Source organism: Lithobates pipiens, unplaced genomic scaffold (assembly GCF_037356315.1).
Source record: "Lithobates pipiens isolate NorthernLeopardFrog02 unplaced genomic scaffold, aLitPip1_a1.2 Scaffold_23, whole genome shotgun sequence".
NCBI classification, from domain to species: domain Eukaryota; kingdom Metazoa; phylum Chordata; class Amphibia; order Anura; family Ranidae; genus Lithobates; species Lithobates pipiens.
The window spans coordinates 321,342,362-321,362,828 of NW_027507785.1; positions in this window are offsets into that span (position 1 = coordinate 321,342,362).

Genomic DNA, 20,467 nt, shown 5'->3' on the forward strand with positions numbered 1-20,467 from the left:
GTGGCCACTAGGGGGCGCACCGACGCAGGTGTGTGCCCCCCGCTTGCCCCCCCCCCCCCCCCGAGTCGATGTGAGTACCCGGTGGTCTCGATCCCCGTCGTGATCCCGCGATTGCCGCTGAGAAATGGAGAACCGGGATCTCTATGTGTAAACACACAGTTTCCGGCACTCTGAGGGGAGAAGAGACAGATCGTCTGTTCATACATGAATGAAGAGCGATCTGTTATCTTCCCTGCACAGTCCCCACCCCCTTCAGTTAAAACACACACTAGGACACACTTAACCCCTTCACTGCCCCCTAGTGTTAACCCTTTCACTGTCAGTGACATTTTTACAGTAATCAGTGCATTTTTAATCGCATTGATCACTGTATTAACGCAAATGGTCCCAAAAAATGTATCAAAATTGTCCGACGTGTCCGCCATAATGTCGCATGTCATGATAAAAATCTCAGATCGCCGCCATTACTAGTAAAAAAAAAAATTATAATAAAAATGCCATAAATCTATCCCCTATATTGTAGACGCTTTTGTGCAAACCAATCAATATACGCTTATTGCAGTTTTTTTTTTTTACCAAAAATATGTAGAAGAATACGTATCGGCCTAAACTGAGGAAAAAAAAGTTTTTGGGGGGATATTTATTATAGCAAAAAGTTAAAAATAATGAGTTTTTTTCAAACTTGTTGCTATTTAAAAAAAAAAAAAAAAAAACGCAAAGGTGATCAAATACCACCAAAAGAAAGCTCTATTTGTGGGGAGCCACGTCACACGACCGCACAATTGTCCGTTAAATCGGCGCAGTACCAAATCGCAAAAAAAACACTCTGGTCTTTGGCCAGCCAAATGGTCCGGGGCTTAAATGGTTAATATACACTTACTGGGATTTTTTTTTTTTTTTTTACCAAAGCAGAATACATTTTGGCATAAAATTTATAAAGAATTTAGATTTTTTAATTAGATATGTTTTATAACAGAAAGTAGAAAATATTGTTTTTTTTTTTTTTTTCAAAATTCTCAGTCATTTTTCATTTATATAATAAAAGATTGAAAAAAAAATTGCAGTGGCGATCAAATACTACCAAAAGAAAGCTCTATTTGTGTGAAAAAAAATAGTATCAATTTAATTTGGGTACAGCGTTGCATGACCACGCAATCGCCAGTCAAAGTAGTGTAGCGCCGAATAGCAAAAAATGCCCAGGTCGCGAAGGGGGTAAAACCTTCCAGAGGTCAAGTAGTTAAATTCGATCGTCTATTTGGACTTCTGCATTTTGCACATCCTAACTGCAGCGTGTTGCTAAATCAACCCGCTTGCTACTGTACATCCGTGCCTGCGAGCTTCCCGACATGTAAAGGTGTTCTACTTTTTTTTTTTTACCTTTTATGTCGCTATCTCCCATGGTAATCTCCAGGTGATACACTTAAATCAATGACTAAGTATAGCACAGACAAAAAAAGAATGCATCACATCCCTGTACTCCAATAATGAGCTGAGATAACCTTTGGTCTGGTGTGGGGGGAATCGATTTCTCTGCGCACTCCAGGACACATGTGTGAAAGGCTATTAAGGGGAAGGGATGAGGAGCCCCCGGCTCACCGATCACACAGGACACTGGCCCGGCTACAGATAACGCTGCAGGATCTTATGTTTGCTGCTTCGCACAGAGCGCATTTGTGATTTCTTATTTTTTTTTCCTTTTGCCATTTGTACTTTCGGTAAAGACTAGGTCACATCTGACCCCTTTCCGGCATTCTCATTCATTTCTCCGTGGCTGGTTCACATCTACGCGCTGCGGTTTAATTTGTTTTTAAAAATCAAGACATGCAGCATTTTCTGCATCTAGACCCCTTTGCTGCATGCATATTAAGGTTACCTTCACATCTGAGCATGCCTGGAACGCACGCTGGACCTAGCTGTCAGTATCTAGCTCCACCTTGTAGTGTTTTTTTTTTTAAGCCTTTTGAAATGCTGGTTAGTGAGATAGCTGCTGCCCAGGGGTGGACTGACCATTGGGCCACTCGGGCACTGCCCGAGGGCCCCGTGCCACTAGGGGGCCCCATCAGGGTTGCCAGCCTCAGTAAAACCAGGGAAAGTATGTAAAAATCTGTGTTTTTTTTACATCTGTCTCTCCAGTACCTTCTCAGTCAATAGAAACATGTCTGTGTATACTGTGTGATTGTATACTGTATGTGTGTGTTTGTGTATACTGTGTGGCCCCATAATGTCTGATTGCCTGGGGGCCCCATAATGTCCTATTGCCCGGGGGCCCCATGATTTGTCAGCCCGCCCCTGCTGCTGCCCCAGCCGGGAGGGACACAGTTAACCTGATCTTCCACACTTTTTTTCTGAGCTCTGCCTCTCTCCCTGTGCTTATAATAAAAGGGGGGTGGGTTCTGCCCAGACACAGAATCTGCATGGTAAGGAAAGACGCGGGCTAGCTACAGCATGTAACCTTGAGCTGCTTACAGAGAAGAGTGGGGAGATTGCTGGGACTTGCAGTCCTCCCCGAAGACACCAGTTCTGGTTTAATGGGCCACAGATCACCAGTCATGATAATAAAAGTGGAGAGGGCTCTGCTCTGTCTGGGAGCCCACAGCCAGCCTTTGGAGGCAATTCTAGAAGAGCTGCTGCTTCTGCCAATCCTGGACTGAACCATCGTGGAACCCCCGGATGGCACTGGTTCTCTCATCACGGACTGGCAGGTGCCAGTCCTCACACAACAATCCCTCCTGGGTTGTGCAACACATGAGACCCCGTTCATCATCTGGACATTAATATTTGAACTTTGCATATACTGTTGTGTTACTAATGTTTTTTACCTGCTTATGCAGTGCATCTGTGACTATTATGTTGGCTGCACCTTCTTGTGCTATGTTTATGTTACTGACTTTTTGGGGTTTGTTACGCAGCCGGGACGGCTTGCATTTTAGGGGGGAGGAATGAAAGCAGATTGAAATGCTGGTTAGTGAGATAGCTGCTGCCCCAGCCGGGAGCGAAACAGTTACCTTGATTTCCCACACTTTTTGCTAAGCTCTGTCTCTCTTCCTGGGCTGATAAAAGGGGTGAGGGCTCTGCCCTGTCCGGGGAGCCCTCAGCCAGCCTTGAAGGCAATTCTAGAAGAACTGCTACCTTCACCGTCCCAGGACCAGTCCATCACGGAGCACTTTAACACCACTGGCTCTCTCTCATCATGGACTCCCAGGTGTCGGCTGGTCCCCACACAAGAACCCCTCCTGGGTTGTGCAACACAGGAGACCCTGTTCATCATCCAGAATTTTATGTTTGAATTCTGCATATACGGTTGTGCTACCTATTGTCCTTTACCTTCTTATGTCATGCATCTATGGCTATTATGTTGGCTGCACCTTCATGCACTATGTTTATGTTGCTGTAATTATGGGGTTTGTTACACAGCTGGGATGGCTTGCATTTTAGGGTGGGAGGAGTAGAAGAAGGTTGAAATGCTAGTTAGTAAGATAGCTGCTGTCCCAGGCAGGAGGGAAAGAGTTAACTTGGTTTCCCTCACTTATTACTGAGCTCCGCCTCTCTCCCTGTGCTGATATTAAAAGGGGTGAGGGCTCTGCCGTGTCCAGGGAGCCCACAGCCAGCCTTTGGAGGCAATTCTAGAAGACCTACTGCCTCTGCCAACCCAGGACTGGGCCATCCTGGAGCCCCCGGATGGCACTGTTTCTCTCATCATGGACCCACAGGTGCCAGTCCTCACACAACAATCCCTCCTGGGTTGTGCAACACAGGAGACCCTGTTCATCATCCAGACTGAGCTCTGCCTCACTCCCTGTGCTGATAATAAACGCGTGGAGTGCTCTACCCAGACACAAAGTCTGCATGGAAAGGAAAGGCACAGACAAGTCACTGCAAGTAACCTTCAGCTGTTTTTAGAGTAGAGAGTAGGGGGATTGCTGGGACTTACAGTCCTCCCCGAAGACACCAGTTCTGGTGTCATGGGCCACAGGTTAACCTCCTTTTGATTTACCAGGCCATTGCTCATTCCCAATCCAAACCGGTGATATTTTACACACTTTCCTGGTATTGGCTGTATTGGTATACCCGAACAGTTCAGATGATTACCCTTTCACTTTGTATAGACACCCGCCAAACCAAACTAGGCTTGACCATGCTGATAGTCTTCACCAAACACATCATAGAGGCCCTGCGAGCTTAAAACATCTGATAACTTCTTTTTGCACAATTGAATGCACAAAAACAGTCAATGGTTTCCAGAGCATTTTGCAAAAATACAGTAAAGTGCCAATAGGTACATTAAAGTTCAAATATAACTTGTCCTGTTGTTGGGTGTTACAAGAAGGGTGCTGCTGTACTCGTGATTGTATTCCAATCTCATATGGTAGTAAATTTTTACTATCCTCCTGTCTAAGGGCCAGAAGAAGGGGGAATCGTAGGTGGATGCACTGTGCCCTACAACCTGCCTTCACTGCTTCTTCTACTCTCCCGTTGAACTCCACACCTTCATTGACCTGCTCCTACCTCAGCTGAGCGACAGAGACGGCACCCCTAAAACAAGGAAGACCTAGGTAACAGAGGACTTCACCGCGCTACAACTATACACAGCAGAACGTACCAAGGAGGCGGATTCTCCAACACAGCTTTAATCAGCTTCTACAGCCAAAGTGCTGCATGTGGACCAATCAATAGGCATCAAGTGATGGATGAGCTCTGTTTTCTTGCTTCCCCTTGAACATCATTGTCTCTATTAGTGATGGCCGAACGGTTCGCCCGGCGGTCGTTTCGCGGCGAATTTCCGACATTCGCGGTCCGCACGTTCGAACGCCTTTTTCCGTCGTTCGCCGCGGCGGACTTACGTGTTTAATGTATACAAGAACTTTAACCTTTGGTGACACGTTTATCATGTGATACAGGACAGCCAATTGAGACATGACAGCACATGGACACTTGTACATTCCCCCTAACCTATAAATACACCCGATCCGGTGGCCATTTTACATTCTTTCTTCTGTTAAGATAGGGACAGGTTCCTGTGTGGAGTAGGGAGAGATAAACCACTAGCTATTTGGTACACAAAAGTTCTTTTCAGGACTGGTATAGGTGTTAGGTGTTGATAGGTTTGCTGTGCTGCTGATTCTTGCAGCAGCCTGAGTGTCTTTTGTTAGTTTAGAGAAAGGGAAAGGACGGTGTATGCTACAGGGACAGCCAGATTAGTCTTTCATCATCATCATCATCATCATCATCATTAGCTGTTACTATCAAGGTCCACAAAAGAGCTGTTCCAGTAACCACTAATCGTTCTCTTTTTTTGCCAATTTGTATAGGGACAGGAAGGAAGCAGTGTTGTCAGGCAGTGAGGGTAATTTTAAAGACTTGCTGTTATTATTAGTTCCACAAAGGTTCTTTTCAGGACTGGTATCAGTGGTACAGTAATAGGCTTGTACATGTATAATATTCTTTCTTCCAAATATAGAAAGGATATTATACTTGACTGCTGCCCTTCTGCTGCAGTCTGCTAAACATTCACAACTCACTTGTTCCACAAAAGTTCTTATAAGGACTGGTAACTTGGTATAGGGTGCTACGGTACATAGGCTTGAGTGCGGTACAGTCTGCTGTTCTGTAAGGACCGCTATCGGTCCACAATAGATAGGGTTGACGTGCACCACTGCTGACCGCTGCCCTATACTGCAGCAGTCCTTCAGCGGTATAGGGACTGACGTACAGTCTGCTAATCACTAACACACAACCTGCTTGTTCCACAAAAGTTCTTATAAGGACTGGTAACTTGGTATAGGGTGCTACGGTACATAGGCTTGAGTGCGGTACAGTCTGCTGTTCTGTAAGGACCGCTATCGGTCCACAATAGATAGGGTTGACGTGCACCACTGCTGACCGCTGCCCTATACTGCAGCAGTCCTTCAGCGGTATAGGGACTGACGTACAGTCTGCTAAACACTAATACACAACCTGCTTGGTCCACAAAAGTTCTTATAAGGACTGGTAACTTGGTATAGGGTGCTACGGTACATAGGCTTGAGTGCGGTACAGTCTGCTGTTCTGTAAGGACCGCTATCGGTCCACAATAGATAGGGTTGACGTGCACCACTGCTGACCGCTGCCCTATACTGCAGCAGTCCTTCAGCGGTATAGGGACTGACGTACAGTCTGCTAAACACTAATACACAACCTGCTTGGTCCACAAAAGTTCTTATAAGGACTGGTAACTTGGTATAGGGTGCTACGGTACATAGGCTTGAGTGCGGTACAGTCTGCTGTTCTGTAAGGACCGCTATCGGTCCACAATAGATAGGGTTGACGTGCACCACTGCTGACCGCTCACCTATACTGCAGCAGTCCTTCAGCGGTATAGGGACTGACGTACAGTCTGCTAATCACTAACACACAACCTGCTTGTTCCACAAAAGTTCTTATAAGGACTGGTAACTTGGTATAGGGTGCTACGGTACATAGGCTTGAGTGCGGTACAGTCTGCTGTTCTGTAAGGACCGCTATCGGTCCACAATAGATAGGGTTGACGTGCACCACTGCTGACCGCTGCCCTATACTGCAGCAGTCCTTCAGCGGTATAGGGACTGACGTACAGTCTGCTAAACACTAACACACAACCTGCTTGGTCCACAAAAGTTCTTATAAGGACTGGTAACTTGGTATAGGGTGCTACGGTACATAGGCTTGAGTGCGGTACAGTCTGCTGTTCTGTAAGGACCGCTATCGGTCCACAATAGATAGGGTTGACGTGCACCACTGCTGACCGCTGCCCTATACTGCAGCAGTCCTTCAGCGGTATAGGGACTGACGTACAGTCTGCTAAACACTAATACACAACCTGCTTGGTCCACAAAAGTTCTTATAAGGACTGGTAACTTGGTATAGGGTGCTACGGTACATAGGCTTGAGTGCGGTACAGTCTGCTGTTCTGTAAGGACCGCTATCGGTCCACAATAGATAGGGTTGACGTGCACCACTGCTGACCGCTCACCTATACTGCAGCAGTCCTTCAGCGGTATAGGGACTGACGTACAGTCTGCTAATCACTAACACACAACCTGCTTGTTCCACAAAAGTTCTTATAAGGACTGGTAACTTGGTATAGGGTGCTACGGTACATAGGCTTGAGTGCGGTACAGTCTGCTGTTCTGTAAGGACCGCTATCGGTCCACAATAGATAGGGTTGACGTGCACCACTGCTGACCGCTGCCCTATACTGCAGCAGTCCTTCAGCGGTATAGGGACTGACGTACAGTCTGCTAAACACTAATACACAACCTGCTTGGTCCACAAAAGTTCTTATAAGGACTGGTAACTTGGTATAGGGTGCTACGGTACATAGGCTTGAGTGCGGTACAGTCTGCTGTTCTGTAAGGACCGCTATCGGTCCACAATAGATAGGGTTGACGTGCACCACTGCTGACCGCTCACCTATACTGCAGCAGTCCTTCAGCGGTATAGGGACTGACGTACAGTCTGCTAATCACTAACACACAACCTGCTTGTTCCACAAAAGTTCTTATAAGGACTGGTAACTTGGTATAGGGTGCTACGGTACATAGGCTTGAGTGCGGTACAGTCTGCTGTTCTGTAAGGACCGCTATCGGTCCACAATAGATAGGGTTGACGTGCACCACTGCTGACCGCTGCCCTATACTGCAGCAGTCCTTCAGCGGTATAGGGACTGACGTACAGTCTGCTAAACACTAATACACAACCTGCTTGGTCCACAAAAGTTCTTATAAGGACTGGTAACTTGGTATAGGGTGCTACGGTACATAGGCTTGAGTGCGGTACAGTCTGCTGTTCTGTAAGGACCGCTATCGGTCCACAATAGATAGGGTTGACGTGCACCACTGCTGACCGCTGCCCTATACTGCAGCAGTCCTTCAGCGGTATAGGGACTGACGTACAGTCTGCTAAACACTAATACACAACCTGCTTGGTCCACAAAAGTTCTTATAAGGACTGGTAACTTGGTATAGGGTGCTACGGTACATAGGCTTGAGTGCGGTACAGTCTGCTGTTCTGTAAGGACCGCTATCGGTCCACAATAGATAGGGTTGACGTGCACCACTGCTGACCGCTGCCCTATACTGCAGCAGTCCTTCAGCGGTATAGGGACTGACGTACAGTCTGCTAAACACTAATACACAACCTGCTTGGTCCACAAAAGTTCTTATAAGGACTGGTAACTTGGTATAGGGTGCTACGGTACATAGGCTTGAGTGCGGTACAGTCTGCTGTTCTGTAAGGACCGCTATCGGTCCACAATAGATAGGGTTGACGTGCACCACTGCTGACCGCTCACCTATACTGCAGCAGTCCTTCAGCGGTATAGGGACTGACGTACAGTCTGCTAATCACTAACACACAACCTGCTTGTTCCACAAAAGTTCTTATAAGGACTGGTAACTTGGTATAGGGTGCTACGGTACATAGGCTTGAGTGCGGTACAGTCTGCTGTTCTGTAAGGACCGCTATCGGTCCACAATAGATAGGGTTGACGTGCACCACTGCTGACCGCTGCCCTATACTGCAGCAGTCCTTCAGCGGTATAGGGACTGACGTACAGTCTGCTAAACACTAATACACAACCTGCTTGGTCCACAAAAGTTCTTATAAGGACTGGTAACTTGGTATAGGGTGCTACGGTACATAGGCTTGAGTGCGGTACAGTCTGCTGTTCTGTAAGGACCGCTATCGGTCCACAATAGATAGGGTTGACGTGCACCACTGCTGACCGCTGCCCTATACTGCAGCAGTCCTTCAGCGGTATAGGGACTGACGTACAGTCTGCTAAACACTAATACACAACCTGCTTGGTCCACAAAAGTTCTTATAAGGACTGGTAACTTGGTATAGGGTGCTACGGTACATAGGCTTGAGTGCGGTACAGTCTGCTGTTCTGTAAGGACCGCTATCGGTCCACAATAGATAGGGTTGACGTGCACCACTGCTGACCGCTGCCCTATACTGCAGCAGTCCTTCAGCGGTATAGGGACTGACGTACAGTCTGCTAAACACTAATACACAACCTGCTTGGTCCACAAAAGTTCTTATAAGGACTGGTAACTTGGTATAGGGTGCTACGGTACATAGGCTTGAGTGCGGTACAGTCTGCTGTTCTGTAAGGACCGCTATCGGTCCACAATAGATAGGGTTGACGTGCACCACTGCTGACCGCTCACCTATACTGCAGCAGTCCTTCAGCGGTATAGGGACTGACGTACAGTCTGCTAATCACTAACACACAACCTGCTTGTTCCACAAAAGTTCTTATAAGGACTGGTAACTTGGTATAGGGTGCTACGGTACATAGGCTTGAGTGCGGTACAGTCTGCTGTTCTGTAAGGACCGCTATCGGTCCACAATAGATAGGGTTGACGTGCACCACTGCTGACCGCTGCCCTATACTGCAGCAGTCCTTCAGCGGTATAGGGACTGACGTACAGTCTGCTAAACACTAATACACAACCTGCTTGGTCCACAAAAGTTCTTATAAGGACTGGTAACTTGGTATAGGGTGCTACGGTACATAGGCTTGAGTGCGGTACAGTCTGCTGTTCTGTAAGGACCGCTATCGGTCCACAATAGATAGGGTTGACGTGCACCACTGCTGACCGCTGCCCTATACTGCAGCAGTCCTTCAGCGGTATAGGGACTGACGTACAGTCTGCTAAACACTAATACACAACCTGCTTGGTCCACAAAAGTTCTTATAAGGACTGGTAACTTGGTATAGGGTGCTACGGTACATAGGCTTGAGTGCGGTACAGTCTGCTGTTCTGTAAGGACCGCTATAGGTCCACAATAGATAGGGTTGACGTGCACCACTGCTGACCGCTCACCTATACTGCAGCAGTCCTTCAGCGGTATAGGGACTAAGAGTTTTGTCACAGGGTCATTTAAAAAATGACATGCAGAGGAAGAGGCAGGCCCTTCCGCAGGGGTGGTAGGGGTAGGGCAGGAGCAACAGGCTTGAGCCAAAGTGGGAAGTTGCAGAAGGTGCGTTCAATTACTTTAAAGGATGCACCAGACTTGGTTGAGTGGCTCGCTCAGCCTTACTCTTCTGCACCCTCCTCATCCTCTCGATCTGCACCCTCTTCTTCACTCTCTGCTATGTGCACCCCCAAAGACACTACCACCAACAACACGACCACCACCACCACCACCACATACCTTCCGCTTGAGTCACTGGAATTATTTTCCGATCCATATCAAGAGGACATTTCTGATGCGCAGCCACTCTTGGTATTGGATCAGGAAGAGGAGGTAGCAACAAGCGCTACTCAGCAGTCTGACGCCAGTACCCAGATCAGCCCAAGGAGGAGGTTGGTCCCCGGTGTTGCTGCCTACTCTACTTATAGCGGTGGGGAAGGTGACGTTGATGATGACGTGTCTAGTGATGTCACGTGGGTGCCCACAAGAGAGGAAGAGGAGGGGAGTTCAGAGGGAGATATGGACCAGCAGATAGGGAGGAGAAGCAGCAATGACTTACATTGCACAGCAGGGACAAAGCAGACTGCAAATGTATCAGGAGCGAGTCATCGACCATGTACGGTCACATCTGGCGCTCCCAGGACACCGGCACATGGCTCCGCAGTGTGGGCTTTTTTTAACGTGTCCGCTGCTGACAATAGCGTTGCCATCTGCAATCTTTGCAGTCAACGCGTTAGTCGCGGTAAGCCCAATACTCACCTAGGGACGACCGCCTTAAGAAGGCACATGAGCAGCCATCACCGAGCCCAGTGGGAGCAACGGAACACACAAAGCCACACTGCAGGCTCTCACCGTCCAGCCTCGTCTTCTACTTCTCCTTCTCCTCTCTCCTCACAATTGTCCTCCACTCCACCTTCCATCACGCCAAGCTCACATTTTTCTGCAAAAAGGCAGGCTTCCGTGGGCCTAATGTTTGAGCGTAAAAAAATGATGACGCCGGATAACCCTCTTGCCCAACGGTTGGCGGCTGGCTTGTCAGAACTCATAGCCCGCCAACTACTGCCATATAAACTGGTGGACTCGGAGGCCTTTCGCAAATTTGTGGCCATTGGAACACCACAATGGAAGGTCCCAGGAAGGAAGTATTTCTCAGAGAAGGGCATCCCAGAGCTATATGGCCATGTTCAGCGGCAAGTGAATGTATCTCTGGCACACAGTGTCGGTGCCAAGATACATCTGACCACAGACACGTGGTCTAGCAAACACGGGCAGGGAAGGTATATCAGTTTTACTGCCCACTGGGTGAACCTTCTGACGGCCGTCAAGCATGTAACCCGTGGCACCCGTGTAGATTTGGTTTTACCGCCACGGATTGCATGCAGGCCTGACTCTTCTTCTCCTCCTCCTACTCCATCCTCCTCCCTCTCCTCCTCAGCTGCCTCCTCCTTTTCCGCTGCTAGCGTCTCTTCCACTGCACCGCCCAAGCTCCCCAGAACCTATTCCACATGCCAGGTGAGACGTTGCCATGCCGTGCTGCGTCTGTTGTGCCTGGAAGCAAAGAGCCACACTGGCCCGGCACTCCTTTCAGCTTTGCGTTCACAGGCAGATGAGTGGCTAACACCGCTCAATTTGACAGTTGGTAAAGTGGTGTGTGACAACGGTGCCAATCTGCTTAGCGCATTGAAACAGGGCAAAATCACGCACGTGCCGTGCATGGCACACGTCTTAAACTTGGTCGTGCAGCGATTCCTTGTCAAATACCCTGGGGTCCAGGACATCTTGCGGCAGGCAAGGAAAATCTCGGCCCATTTCAGAAGATCTTACACGGCCATGGCTCGCCTTGCTGACATTCAGCGGCGACACCATCTGCCGGTCAGACGTCTTATTTGCGATTGCCCGACGCGATGGAACTCAACCTTCTATATGCTTGATAGGCTGCTCCAGCAGAAACGTGCAGTTAACGTCTACCTGTATGAACTCTGCGAAAGAAACGGTTCTGGGGAGCTGGGTTTTTTTTCACCGCGCCAGTGGCTGCTCATGCGCGACACATGCAGACTTCTGCGGCCATTTGAGGAGATCACCAAACTGGTCAGTCGCAGCCATGGCGCCATCAGTGACATGGTACCTTATGCCTTCTTTCTGGAGCGTGCATTGCGTCGTGTCATTGATCAGGCTGTGGAGGAGCAGGAGCGGGAAGATGAGGAAGTCGCAATGCTGGATGAATTCCCAGGGGGGGCTACTCTATCTGAGACAAGTCAACAACAGGAGTCTGATGAGGAGTCAGAGGAGGATGGTGCCGGGGCGGATGAGCAGGAGCAAGAAGAGCATGCTTTAAACCTTTCTGGGATCCCTGTTGTGCGAGGATGGGGAGAGGAGAATGAAGAGGACGACATTATCCTGGATGATGAGCAGGAGCCAGGCCACCACACCGCTTCCACTTTAGTGCAAATGGGGGCCTTCATGCTCCAGTGTTTTAATAGGGACCCCCGTATAAAAAGCATGAGGGTCAAGGACCAGTACTGGGTGGCAACGTACTTAGACCCCCGGTACAAACACAAAATGGCGGAAATGTTACCGCCGTCGCAGAGGGCTGTCAGAATGCAGCACTTCCAGGCCTTGCTTCGAGAAATGCTGCATTCTGCTTTTGCGTGCGCTGGCAGAGGAGCAATTCCCACTCCCAGAGAAGGATTTGCGGGTACCAATCCAACAGCGCCTGCAAGAAGAGGCCGGTTTGAAGATGTGTTGGTGACTTCGGATATGAGGTCATTCTTTCAGCCGACCCATCGACAGGTGTCATCCGGATCCAGCATCAGGGAACGCCTAGACCGTCAGGTGTCCGACTACATTGGGTTAACGGCCGATGTGGACGCTCTGAGGAGTGATGAACCCCTAGACTACTGGGTGGGCAGGCTTGACCTCTGGCCAGAGCTTGCCCAATTTGCAATCGAACTGTTGGCTTGCCCCTCATCCAGTGTCCTGTCCGAAAGGACGTTCAGCGCAGCAGGGGGGATTGTGACCGATAAGCGTACTCGCCTAGCTCACCACAGTGTTAACTACCTCACATTTCTAAAAATGAATGAGGCATGGATCTCGGAGGAATTCAACACATGTGATCAGTAGACCATGTATATGTCTATAAACAATTTTTGGAATCAAGCACACAGACCTTCTTAATTCATTTGGCTCACTTCCCTGACCCAAAAAAGCACACCGTACTATATGCCCCTACCCTCCTCTTTGAAGAGGTTGAGCGGTGTCATATTTCTACTGGGGCTGCTTATTATGAGGGGTTCCCACCATCCCTGTGCTGTGCTGACTTCCTCCTGGGTGTTCTTATTATGAGGGGCTCCCACCATCCCTGTGCTGTGCTGACTTCCTCCTGGGGGTTCTTATTATGAGGGGATCACACCATCCCTGTGCTGTGCTGACTTCCTCCTGGGGCTGCTTACGGTGCTGCTGTCAGCGCTGTATGTCACGGAGCTGCTGTCAGCGCTGTATGTCACGGAGCTGCTGTCAGCGCTGTATGTCACGGAGCTGCTGTCAGCGCTGTATGTCACGGAGCTGCTGTCAGCGCTGTATGTCACGGAGCTGCTGTCAGCGCTGTATGTCACGGAGCTGCTGTCAGCGCTGTATGTCACGGAGCTGCTGTCAGCGCTGTATGTCACGGAGCTGCTGTCAGCGCTGTATGTCACGGAGCTGCTGTCAGCGCTGTATGTCACGGAGCTGCTGTCAGCGCTGTATGTCACGGTGCTGCTGTCAGCGCTGTATGTCACGGAGCTGCTGTCAGCGCTGTATGTCACGGAGCTGCTGTCAGTGCTGTATGTCACGGAGCTGCTGTCAGCGCTGTATGTCACGGAGCTGCTGTCAGCGCTGTATGTCACGGAGCTGCTGTCAGCGCTGTATGTCACGGTGCTGCTGTCAGCGCTGTATGTCACGGAGCTGCTGTCAGCGCTGTATGTCACGGAGCTGCTGTCAGCGCTGTATGTCACGGAGCTGCTGTCAGCGCTGTATGTCACGGAGCTGCTGTCAGCGCTGTATGTCACGGAGCTGCTGTCAGCGCTGTATGTCACGGTGCTGATGTCAGTGCTCTGTATTACGGTGCTGCTGTCAGTGCTCTGTATCTCCTGCACCCTCTTGTTTGCCTACCCTGGTCCCTGACCTTCCCTCTCCTCCATTGCCTTCATTAGCTCCATAGTCCTGAATTGTCAGAACAATTTCCCAAATAAAAAAAAAATGCTTGTAGTTATCGATCCCAAATTCACCTCATACATGTATTATGCTATTGTCCAGGTGGTGGGACTACGTGCTACCCCCTAATAATTACCCCGTGGCCGCAAATTCGACCTAAAGGTTTGCGAAATTCGCCTCCCATTGAAGTCAATGGAGCCCGCGGCGAACGGTCGTTTTCGCGAACGTTTGTGTCCGTTCGCGTTTCGCGTTCGCGAAACGTCCCGTCGGAAGTTCGTCCATCACTAGTCTCTATATCATTTTGCTAGAACATTGCTCATGAAATCTGCTTGGTATAATCAGCTGACTGTATAAAAAAAAAAAAAAAAAAAAAAAAAAAAAAAACACCACAAAATATATATATATATATATATATATATATATATATATATATATATATATATATATATAATATATTTTTTTTATATATTTATATATATATATATATTTATATATATATATATATTTTTATATATATATATATTTATATATATATATATATATATATATATATATATATATATATATATATATATATATATATATATATATATAGATATATATATCTATATATATATCTATATAGATATATATATATATATATATATATACGGTCATGGCTGAAATTGTTGGCACCCCAGAATTTTTTTCAGAAAATCAAGTATTTCTCACAGAAAAGTATTGCAGTATCACATGTTTTGCTATACACATGTTTATTCCCTTTGTGTGTATTGGAACCAAACAAAAAAAGGGAGGAAAAAAAGCAAATTGGACATAATGTCACACAAAACTCCAAAAATGGGCTGGTCAAAATTCTTGGCACCCTTAACTTAATATTTGGTTGCACGCCCTTTGGAAAAAATAACTGAAATCAGTCACTTCCTATAACCATCAATAAGCTTCTTACACCTCTCACCCGGAATTTTGGACCGCTCTTCCTCTGTAAACTGCTCCAGGTCTCTCTTATTGGAAGGGCGCCTTTTCCCAACAGCAGTTTTAAGATCTCTCCACAGGTGTTCAATGGGATTTAGATCTGGACTCATTGATGGCCACTTTAGAACTCTCCAGAGCTTTTTGACATATGCTTGGGGTCATTGTCCTGCTGGAAGAACCAAGATCTTGGACGCAAACCCAGCTTTCTGACACTGGGCTCTACAGTCAGCGCTGTCTTTAACCACTTCAATACCAGGCACTTAAACACCTTCCTGCCCAGACCAATTTTGAGCTTTCAGCGCTGTCGCACTTTGAATGACAATTGCGCGGGCATACAACACTGTACCCAAATGAAATTTTTATCATTTTTTTCCCACAAATAGAGCTTTCTTTTGGTGGTATTTGATCACCTGTACGGTTTTTATTTTTTGCTAAACAAATAAAAAAATACCGAAAATTTTGAAAAAAAAAATGTTTTTTTTGTTTCAGTTTCAAAACTTTGCAAATAAGTATGTTTTCTCCTTCACTGATGGGCACTGATGGGGTTACACTGATGGGCAATGATAAGGCGGCACTGATGGGCACCGATGAGGTGGCACCAATGAAGTGGCACTGATGAGGTGGCATTGATGGACACCGATATGTGGCACTGATAGGCGGCACTGATGGGTGGCACTGATGGGCGACACGGATGGGCACTGATAGGTGGCACAAATTGGCACTGATAGCTGGCATGGATTGGCATGGATGGGCATGGATAGGTGGCACAGGTGGGCATGGGTTAGTCGGCACAGGTGGGCATGGGTAGGCGGCACAGGTGGGCATGGGTAGGCGGCACAGGTGGGTATGGGTAGGCAGCACAGGTGGGCATGGATGGGCACTGATAGGTGGCATGGATGGGCACTGATAGGCGGCACAGATGGGAACTGATAGGCGGCATTGTATTATAATATATTGTACTAATGGATGCCAATCAGTGCCAATCAATAATGCATGCCAATCAGTGATGCCCATTGTGGGCACCGATTGGCATCCATTATGGGCACTGATTGGCATCCATTGTGGCACTGACTGGAATCCCTGGTGGTCTAGGATGGCATACCTTGTCCTGGGCATCCCTGGTGGTCTGGTGGCATCCCTGGTGGTCCAGTGTGGGCATCCTCGGGGGGGGCTGTGCTGATAATCGATCAGCACAGACCCCCCCTGTCAGAGGAGCAGCCGATCGGCTCTCCTCTACTCGCGTCTGACAGACGCGAGTGAGGAAAAGCCGATCACCGGCTTTTCCTACAGTATTTACACTGTGATCAGCCGTGATTGGACACGGCTGATCACGTGGTAAAGAGTCTCCGTCAGAGACTCTTTACCGAGATTGTAGTTGCCGGGTGTCAGACTGACACCCCGCAACAAAGATCGCCGCGATGCACGCCCCCGGGGGCGCGCAGCGGCTCATAATCCTGATCACGTCATATGATGTCCGGTCAGGATTATGAAACCACTTTGCCACCGTCTATTTGTTATAGGGCGGGCGGCAAGTGGTTAATATTGATTGGACCCTGGGCAAAAAATTTCTTGGGCCCCTCCCCCCCATGAAATTTCCCTCTCCACCTGCTCTGAGACATACAATAATTAGCAGCTAGACTTAAAATCACTTTACTGTATCAGATCAGGCAGAAATTGCGATTGGTTGCCAGCAGTTACAGTATCTGCAGGTGAATCATCTGTACACAACAATAGGGCAGAGCTGGGCAGCATTAATACCAGCACTTCACATTGAGATACTGGGACACAGCACAGGACTAAAACCTCAAGGGACAAGGGAATTTAAACTGGGATAGTTGGCAAGTATGAGACAGTTGCTTTGGGCCCCACAACAATTAAAGGGCCCAGGGCAGCTGCCCCTTTTGCCCTGCCTTAAAGACGGCCCTGTCTACAGTGTGACCCAAAATCCTTTGGTAATCCTCAGATTTCATAATGCCTTGCACACATTCAAGGCACCTAATGCCAGAGGCAGCAAAACAACCCCAAAACATCATTGAACCTCCCCCATATTTCCCTGTAGGTACTGTGTTCTTTTTTTTTTGTAGGCCTCATTTCGTTTTCGGTAAACAGAATGATGTGCTTTACCGAAAAGCTCTATCTTGGTCTCATCTGTCCACAAGACGTTTTCCCAGAAGGATTTTGGCTTACTCAAGTACATTTTGGCAAACTGTAGTCTTGCTTTTTTATGTCTCTGTGTCAGCAGTGGGGTCCTCCTGGGTTTCCTGCCATAGCGTTTCATTTCATTTGCTCCCTGAGCCTGTAGGGCAGCTTGAATTTCTTTGGAACTTGTTTGGGGCGGCTTATCCACCATCAAGACTATCCTGTGTTGCAACCTTTCATCAATTTTTCTCTTCCGTCCACCCCCAGAGAGATTAGCTACAGTACCATGGGTTGCAAACCGCTTGATAAAGTTACGCACTGTGGATCTAGACCTCTGGAGATGGACTTGTAACCTTGAGATTGTTGATATTTTTCCACAATTCTCAAGTCCTCAGACAGTTCTCTTCTCCTCTTTCTGTTGTTCATGCTTAAGCCTCATACACACGATCGGACTTTGTACAAACTTTCCCGTGGACTTTTGTACAAAGGCCGTTGGCCGTTAAGGCCCACACACACGATCAGACTTTTTGACAACAAACATGCAAATTAGCTGTTTTGGAGCAACATCCGACCGTGTGTACGCTCCATCGGACAAACTTTTTTGGTTTTCATCTGACTTTTGTTAGCTGTGCGAACAGACAAACTTTCTGGCAACAAAAGTCCGATGGAGCAAAGTCTGATCGTGTGTACAGAAAACCATAGGACTTTTGTACAAAGTACAAACAGGCATGCTCAGAACCAATGCAAAAGATCAGACAACAATACAGAAGTTGACCACAGGTGGCGGTAAAGAGTAGAAAAAACACATGATTTGGTGAAAGTTGGCTGAAAAAGTCCTTCTGTGTGTATGCAATACAAGTTCACGGCCGACGCCCTTTGTACAAAAATAAAGTTTGTACAAAGTCTGATTGTGTGTATGAGGCTTAAGTTTGTATTGCATACACACGATCAGACTTTTTAGGCAACAAACAGGAACGTAGTGACGTTTCAACGTGCTGACAACACTTCAAAAGAGGACATTCAATTACTCCAGCGCCACCTTTGGTCAACTTCTGTATTGTTGTCTGATCTTTTGCATTGGTTCTGAGCATGCGTGTTTGTACTTTGTACAAAAGTCCGATGGTTTTGCGTACACACGATCGGACTTTGCTCCATCGGACTTTGTTTTCAAAAAGTTTAGGCCCGTACACATGATCAGACTTTTTGACAACAAACATGCAAATTAGATGTTTTGGAGCAACATCCGACCGTGTGTACGCTCCATCTGACAAACTTTTTCCGTTTTCATCTGACTTTTGTTGGCTGTGCGAACGGACAAACTTTTTGAAAACATAAGTCCGATGGAGCAAAGTCCCATTTTGTGTACGCAAAGCCATCAGACTTTTGTACAAGGTACAAACACGCATGCTCAGAACCAATGCAAAAGATCAGACTACAATACAGAAGTTGACCAAAGGGTGGCGCCGGAGTAATTGAACGTCCTCTTTTGAAGTGTCGTCAGTACATTGAAACGTCACTACGTTCGTGTTTGTTGCCTAAAAAGTCTGATCATGTGTATGCAATACAAACTTACGGCCAACGCCCTTTGTACAAAAGTCCACGGGAAAGTTTGTACAAAGTCCGATCGTGTGTATAGCCTCATACACACGATAGGACTTTGTACAAACATTCCCTTGGATTTTTGTACAAAGGGCGTCGGCCCTGAACTTGTATTGCATACACACAGCAGGACTTTTTCAGCCAACTTTCACCAAATCACGTGGTTTTTATGCTCTTTACCGCCACCTTTGGTCAACTTCTGTATTGTTGTCTGATCTTTTGCATTAGTTCTGAGCATGCCTGTTTGTACTTTGTACAAAAGTCCTATGGTTTTCTGTACACACGATCAGACTTTGCTCCGTCAGACTTTTGTTGCCAGAAAGTTTGTCCGTTCGCACAGCCAACAAAAGTCCGATGAAAACCAAAAAAGTTTGTCCGATGGAGCGTACACACGGTCGGATGTTGCTCCAAAACAGCTAATTTGCATGTTTGTCAAAAAGTCAGATCGTGTGTACGGGCCTTTAGTGTGGCACACACAGGCACACAATTCAAAGACTTCTCTCCTTTTTATCTGCTTTCAGGTGTGATTTTTCTATTGCCCACACCTGTTACCTGCCCCAGGTGAGTTTAAAGGAGCATCACATGCTTGAAACAATCTTATTTATCCACAATTTTGAAAGGGTGCCAAGAATTTTGACCAGCCCATTTTTGGAATTTTGTGTGACATTATGTCCAATTTGCTTTTTTTCCTCCCTTTTTTTGTTTGGTTCCAATACACACAAAGGGAATAAACATGTGTATAGCAAAACACGTGTTACTGCAATACTTTTCTGTGAGAAATACTTGATTTTCTAGAAAAATTTCTGGGGTGCCAACAATTTCGTCCATGACTGTATGCATATATATATATATATATACAGTATCTCACAAAAGTGAGTACACCCCTCACATTTTTGTAAATATTTTATTCTTTCTTTTCATGTGACAACACTGAAGAAATGACACTTGTCTGCAATGTAAAGTAGTGAGTGTACAGCTTGTATAACAGTGTAAATTTGCCGTCCCCTCAAAATAACTCAACACACAGCCATTAATGTCTAAACCGCTTGCAAATGAAGTGAATACACCCCTAAGTGAAAATGTCCAAATTGGGCCCAATTAGCCATTTTCCCTCCCCGATGTCACGTGACTCTGTAGTGTTACAAGGTCTCAGGTGTGAATGGGGAGCAGGTGTGTTAAATTTGGTGTTATCGCTCTCACTCTCTCATACTGGTCACTGGAAGTTCAACATGGCACCTCATGGCAAAGAACTCTCTGAGGATCTGAAAAAAAAAGAATTGTTGCTCTAAATAAAGATGTCCTAGGCTATAAGAAGATTGCCAAGACCCTGAACCTGATCTGCAGCACGGGGCCAAGACCATACAGCGGTATAACAGGACAGGTTCCACTCAGAACAGGCCTCGCCATGATCATCCAAAGAAGTTGATGTCACGTGCTCAGCGTCATATCCAGAGGTTGTCGTTGGGAAATAGACGTATGAGTGCTGTCAGCATTGCTACAGAGGTTGAAGGGGTGGGGGGGTCTGCCTGTCAGTGCTCAGACCATACGCCGCACACTGCATCAAAGCGATCTGCTTGGCTGTCATCTCAGAAGTAATCCTCTTAAGGTGCTGCACAAGGAAGCCCGCAAA